General features: G+C 37.8%; 1 protein-coding gene across 2 annotated transcripts in view; it reads right to left on the bottom strand.

The window, feature by feature from the left end:
• The window catches only part of LOC133643496 (cadherin-22-like), a 1,271,581-nt gene that overhangs the window by 877,493 nt on the left and 386,683 nt on the right, over positions 1 to 7,405 (bottom strand). The window lies entirely within an intron of this gene.

Here is a 7,405-nt window from a genome sequence, read left to right on the forward strand (position 1 = left end):
AGGAAGTGGGCTACGAAAATAAGAGCGCTGGGAAGGAACTTTAACCAAAATACGGCAAGTAACAAAATACAAGAGAATTTGCTTTTAAGTACTCCGTGAATGTGCGCTGCCGTACATGCTCCTCTGTTCATGATGCTCCGTTTAAAAAAAAAAAAGTGGAGCCGGTTCTTTTCAAACAGAGTATAGTACCGCCGCTCCCAGTCTGTGGAATGCTCTCACTGACCACCTGAGGGCACCACAGACTGTGGATGCTTTTAAAAAAGGCTAAAAAACCCTTCTTTTTAAAAAAGCGTTTTTTTTTAATAGATATATACATACTAGCTATAGCTATTTGGCTGTTGTAGTTTTTATTTTGATTTATTTCTTTATCTTTTTTTATTTATTTTATTTTATTTTTTTAATACACTGTAGCACTTTGAGATTGTTTACTCAATATAAAGTGCTTTTTACAAATAAAATCTGTTATTATTATTATTATTATTATTATTATTATTATTATTATTATTATTATTATTATAGTACCGTTTGTGATTCATTAGTACCGTGGTACTATACTAGTACCGGTATACTGTACCACACTAGTTGGGAAATGACCAAATTTGAATGGTCAAACCAACGTCACAACCTGACGTTGAATAAACGTCGTCAAAAAGCATGTTGTTTCAACGTTGTATTTGTGTTGTAGAATATTGGTTTGGGAAATGACCAAATCTCAATGGTCAAATCAACGTCACAACCCGACATTGATTAAACGTCGTCAAAAAGCATGTTGTTTCAACGTTATGTTTGTGTTGCTCAACGTCAGGATGTCACGACGTGGGGGGTTTCGCAACTTACTGCGAGGATTGTTCTCCTGGGATGCAAACAGACTTTTCCGGACAAAAGTAGCAGGTAGGAACATATTTATTCTTGACTCTCAAATAGGTAAAAACAAAAAAGGCGCACAAGGCGAAGGCACAACTTAGCGCAGGAAACAAAAACTAACACCTAGCGTAAACTATGGACAGGGCAAAACAAAAACTCGCTAACTTTGGCATGAATAAACAAAACTTACTTGGCATGGCATGAAGCAAACAATCACATGAAAAGAGCCTGAAACAATCGCATGAATGCAAGCATGAACTATGGCATGAAAAGAACAATGTTGCCAGACCAAGTAACTGGCAACGACAGGCTTAAATAATAGTCTCTCTTGATTAGAGACAGGTGTGACCCGAACGCAAGAGACAGGTGAAAATCATAAGTCGTCATGGAAACTAAAACAAACAAGGGAGCACAAACAGGAACTAAAAGAGTCCAAAAACTAACAAAAAATAACAAAAACATAATCCAGACCACAGATCATGACACAAGACCTAATTCAAGAAGTTCTCAACGTTGTTTTGATGTCTCGTGCCTGCTCGGAACAATTGTACGTCATATGATTTAAAATCAAGAGAGGTCTTAATTTGGTTTTAGTTTTTTCACTGAACAAAAAAATGAATAAAAATTTAACATTTGTGAATACGAATTTCTAAAAGACAGAAAAATGCTTGTCATTTTAACGTCCAGCTTCACAATTTCCACTTCATCTTGTTGTTTATCATTGAAAATCTAAATAGTTCTTGATTTAACATGGAGGATAATTTTGGACCAAAAAAAATCCTGAAAGGTTCAGAAAAAGAGCAGTGTGATTGGTACAATAAATATTTGAAAATTAACTTCCAATTTAGGAATCTTATTATGATCAATTGTTTGAAAAAGAGGGATTGTCATATACAGACGTGGTCAAAAGTTTACATATGTCATGACGGGTGGGTCGCAGCTTACTGCGAGGTTTGTTCTCCCGGGAAGCAATCGACTGTATTTAGGGTCGACTTATGTTCATTCAGGTCAGTACGTAACCCGCTAAGATGCTTTTTACTTACCAAGTATATTAGTGACGAAGAAACGCTACTCTGTTATATTACGTTTTCTTCTAATCCCTACATGTATTTATTTCTTCATTATATTAAAAACATCGTTAGCATTAAGTTAGCAAAACAGCAAGTGTCTGGGAATGTTAGCGCTCCGTAGATCCATCAGTTCCTGCACTGCAAAAAGTCAGTGTTGAAAAACAAGAAAAAAATTTACAAAAATGAGGGGTGTTTTATTTGAACTAAGCAAAATTATCTGCCAATAGAACAAGAACATTTGGCTTGTCGAGACTTTCCCAAACAAGAAAAATTAGCTAACCTCAATGAACCCAAAAATACCTTAAAATAAGTATATTCTCACTAATAACAAGTGCACTTTTCTTGGTAGAAAAAAAAAAGAGACCTTTTTGCTCAATATGTTGAAAAATATTCTTAAATTAAGTAAATGCTAGTGCCATTATCTTGACATAATGATATGCGCTCGGCATTACATTTCTTGAAACCAGCAAACTTATACTAAAAACAAATGTATTGTTCTTAATGGAAAGGCAACAAGGCAACCGCTTGTTACTCTCGGGGTCTCCTAGCGGCTCAGGCAAATCATATGGTCTAAAAATGCATTTTTCCATGGATAACATGACATCATCGCGCCAAGTGCGTGCTCTTTCAGTCAATTAGTGCGCATATATACAGCCCGCCCCCCCGGCCAAAATGTTTTTAATTGTAATTTTGAGGAATTTATCTGAATGTGCATGAACTATTTCTGTTTAAAATGGTTTGAAATGTCAAATGTTAAATGTTTAAATAGTCCGTTTACTGTACTGTGCCAACTGTACTACCATATGAGTACGTATTTTCTATTGTTTCATTGAAAATAAAACAGCAAAGTCCATTTGGCTGTCATCTGTTTTAATTATGAGACACATTTGTGTCAAAATCATGATTTTTTTTTTCATGCTTGAAATAAGAAATTATTACTTTAAAAAAGTAGTTTTATACTTGTGAGTGTTGATGACACAGCTTTGCAACAGTTGATGTTCTAGTTTCAAGCATGTTTTACTCAATATAGCTCATCAAATCTCAGCAACAAGCTGTAATATCTTACTGAGATCATTTAGGAGCAAAACCCTTAAAACAAGTAAAACACTCTAACATAAAATCTGCTTAGTGAGAAGAATTATCTTATCAGACAGAAAATAAGCAAATATCACCCTTATTTGAGATATTTAATCTTACTTAGATTGCAGTTTTTGCAGTGCTCCTAATATTTCCCTCGGTTGTTGTGTGCCTGATGCATCGTCTGTTTGATCCCCTCAAGGCCAGCTAATGAACCTCCCGCTGTGTTCCCCTGCAGGTTGAAACCAGGCAAACCACAGGCTTGAAAAATTGTTGGTTTTAAACGCTCGCAGGTTGTTGCTGTGCCATTGAAGTCCTGTGAGTGGTGTGTTTCAAACTGTTAAAAGGACGAGAAGACAACAATGAACTTGGTGTAGAGTTATGGCGTCTTTGAACATGTTTTTTCCCAAGATGTATCCCTTTAAGTGTTGAAACTATTAGACTTCCCCTTCAATACATGGGCCAAATCAAATTTTTAATCTGTCGGAGGTTGGACAAGATCCCTAAATTCCTTCCCACACTGCAAAAACTGAAATCTAAGTAAGATTAAATATCTCAAATAAGGGTGATGTTTGCTTATTTTCTGTCTAAGATAATTCTTCTCACTAAGCAGATTTTATGTTAGTCTTTTACTTGTTTTAAGGGTTTTGGTCCTAAATGATCTCAGTAAGATATTACAGCTTGTTGCTGAGATTTGATGACCTATATTGAGTAAAACATGCTTGAAACTGGAATATCAACTGTTGCAAAGCTGTGTCATCAACACTCACAAGTATAAAACTACTTTTTTAAAGTCATAATTTCTTACTTCAAGCATGAAAAAAAAATCATGATTTTAACACAAATGTGTCTCATAATTAAAACAGATGACAGCCAAATGGACTTTGTTTTATTTTCAATGAAACAATAAAAAACACATACTCATATAGTAGTACAGTTGGCACAGTACAGTAAACTGACTATTTAAACATTTAACATGTGACATTTCAAACTATTTTGAACAGAAATAGTTCATGCACATTCAGATAAATTCTTCAAAATTACAATAAAAAAAAAATTTGGCCAAGGCCGGGCTGTATATATGCGCACTAATTGACTGAAAGAGCACGCACTTGGCGCGATGATGTCATGTTATCCATGGAAAAATACATTTTTAGACAATATGATTTGCCTGAGCGGCTGGGAGACCCCGAGAGTAACAAGCGCTTGCCTTGTTGCCTTTCCATTAAGAACAATACATTACTTTTAGTATAAGTTTGCTGGTTTCAAGAAATGTAATGCCGAGCGCATATCATTATGTCAAGATATTGGCACGAGCATTTATTTTTCGGACTATAAGTCACAGTTTTTTTCATAGTTTGGCCGGGGGTGCGACTTATACTCAGGAGCGACTTATGTGTGAAATTATTAACACATTACCGTAAAATAACAAGTAATATTATTTATCTCATTCACGTAAGAGACTAGACGTATAAGATTTCATGGGATTTAGCGATTAGGAGTGACAGATTGTTTGGTAAACGTATAGCATGTTCTATATGTTATAGTTATTTGAATGACTCTTACCATAATATGTTACGTTAACATACCAGTTGGTTATTTATGCGTCATATAACGTACACTTATTCAGCCTGTTGTTCACTATTCTTTATTTATTTTAAATTGCCTTTCAAATGTCTATTCTTGGTGTTGGCTTTTATCAAATACATTTCCCCCCAAAATGCGACTTATACTCCAGTGCGACTTATATGTTATTTTTCCTTCTTTATTATGCATTTTCGGCAGGTGCGACTTATACTCCGGTGCGACTTATATTCCGAAAAATACGGTAATTTAAGAATATTTTTCAACATATTGAGCAAAAAGGCCTTTTTTTTTCTACCGAGAAAAGTGCACTTGTTATTAGTGAGAATATACTTATTTTAAGGTATTTTTGGGTTCATTGAGGTGAGCTAATTTTGCTTGTTTTGGAAAGTCTTAACAAGCCAAATTTTCTTGTTCTATTGGCAGATAATTTTCCTTAGTTCAAGTAAAATAACCCTAATTTTTATTTATTTTTTTCTTGTTTTTGAACACTGACTTTTTGCAGTGTGACCTTTGAAACATAAATGGACACAATCTCCCTGAGATGTTGCACAATCTTGAATAGAAGCTGGTATTACCAACTCCCCATTTCCTTTTGCTATAGTTAAGCCATCCATAATGTTTGCATATTAAATGCATTAGACAATTGCACATTTTGATCATTTTAAAGCATGCCTCGCCGTAAGAAGTGACAGAAGGCAGGCTGCCGAACAACAAGGCATTATATTTATTCCTCCCACTGGTGAGATGCGGCCGTCTGTGAACGAGAATTATGGCTTTTGAAAATATTACACAGAAAGCGGCGAGGTCCCGGTTGGATTAGGAAGGTGTCTGCTGCTGCCTTTTACTGCAACACAAATCCGGCCTCATTGTAATCGTCTATGATTTTGCAGTCCGTGGAAAAATTTGAAGTGGAATTTTTGCGACGGGACTTTTTTCAGTGAGCCCACGAGGCTGAAGTTTACCGGTGCACGTGGCGTTAACGCGAGGAAGAGGACGGTTGGGGCCCTGCGCAGCCACCAGGCTATCAGGCAGGAAGCAGCCCTGGCTGGTGCATGGCGACTGGCATGGCTACACTCGGCCAGGGCCAACAGTGGCCTCGCATGCGGGCATCGCATGGCACGACGCTCAGTCACAGTGTAGACATTACTTTGTAGTCCCCGTAAAATGAACCCCAGAGGCTTCCCTGTGTGTGTGTGTGTGTGTGTGTGAACACTGGGATGTGCTCTTTCATGTTGTTAAATTCTCATCCAGTAGTCTCCGGTGGGAAAAGCGAGGATTATGACAATGGCTCCCGCGACTGTTACACTGTTTTTTTGTGTTTTTTGATGATCGTTTATCAGCAGTGAGAAAAAAAAAACCGGTCAAAGGAACACACACACAAAAAAAGAGCTGATATGACCTTTGACGCGTTATCAGAGAAAGACAGCAGCTGGAAAAGAGTTTGGATGAGTAACTACTGAAATATAGTTTGAAATATGTGACAGACAGAGTGCAAATAAATCTGGAATCAGAAAATACTTTTGCGGGGGGTGTGGCCTGCGGGCCTGCGGAGAAGCGGGGCGTGTCAGGACCGGCTTCGAGATTAGCGGCAGGTGCGTAGATGACACAGCTGTGAGTGTTTATCTGATCACCTGTCGCTCTGTTAAAAGGCGGCAGCCGGGAAGGAGAGGAGGTTGTTGTTGTTGGTGGATGGCGGAGCACGCAGAGAGAGAGAGAGAGAGAGCGAAATTGACGGACAGATCCGAAAGACGTATGCTGAAAAGCAAAAGGAAAAACCATTTGTGTGCCCAGGTGGGGAAAGAGTGAGCGAAGACATGGATATTGCTGAAATGGACAAAAAGGACATTTTATTGAAAAATAAAACACTGTTCAAAACCATGAATGCAGCTGTCATGTCCGTGAGGGGGTGGTCCAGAGAACCTGGAAGCAAGAGACTTCCACAATTTTATTAATCCCCGAGGGAAAATTAGGATTTTCAGCACAATCCCACTCAAGAGCAGACAAACATTACAGGGAGACAGAAAAAGATCGCTGACGAGTCTGCCAACTTCCGGCGCCCCTTACGAAAAAAGATGAGCCTGGGGCCTGGAGAGGGGGTCCAGACTGAGGCTAAGGAAAAAAAACTGCATAGCCATAGCACACATAAGCATGTGTGTAAGAGGTAAACATCAAAGAGCACAAAGGACATTAAAGACATTAAAAGAGAAGAGTTTATACATGCTTATTATTAGCCTTTATTTAACCAGGTAAAATCCCATTGAGATCAAAGATCTCTTTTCCAAGGGAGACCTGGCCAAGAGGGCAGCAGCAAGGTTACATTAAAAACAGTAAACAAACACATAAAACATCACATTTACGACATTAAAACTTGCTCACATAACACATGTGCATACAGACAAGGTAGACTGCAGTCCTTTCACAGAAGCTTTAAACTCATTCAACGTAACAAGGGTTTGAAGTTTAATATTCGATTGTAGGTTATTCCAAGCCTTCGCTGCTGAAAACCTAAATGCTCTCTTGCCCAGTTCAGTTCTTACTTTGGGGACGACAAATTGCAGAACATTCATTGAACGAAGATTGTGACTTCCTTGTTTCTTTGTTAAAAGACAAGACGGATAAGATGGAGTGATACCCAGAATGGTTTTGTAGATGAAAACATACCAATGATTGAGGCGTCGAGCACATAAAGATGTCCAGTTAACCATTGAGTATAACACGCAATACATACAGCTACAAAAGTAAAAACCACAACAAGAAAAAAAAACAACAATTAAAGCTGCAAGCAGCGATGGACGGGACCGACTTTG

Source organism: Entelurus aequoreus, linkage group LG26 (assembly GCF_033978785.1).
Source record: "Entelurus aequoreus isolate RoL-2023_Sb linkage group LG26, RoL_Eaeq_v1.1, whole genome shotgun sequence".
Lineage (NCBI taxonomy): Eukaryota > Metazoa > Chordata > Actinopteri > Syngnathiformes > Syngnathidae > Entelurus > Entelurus aequoreus.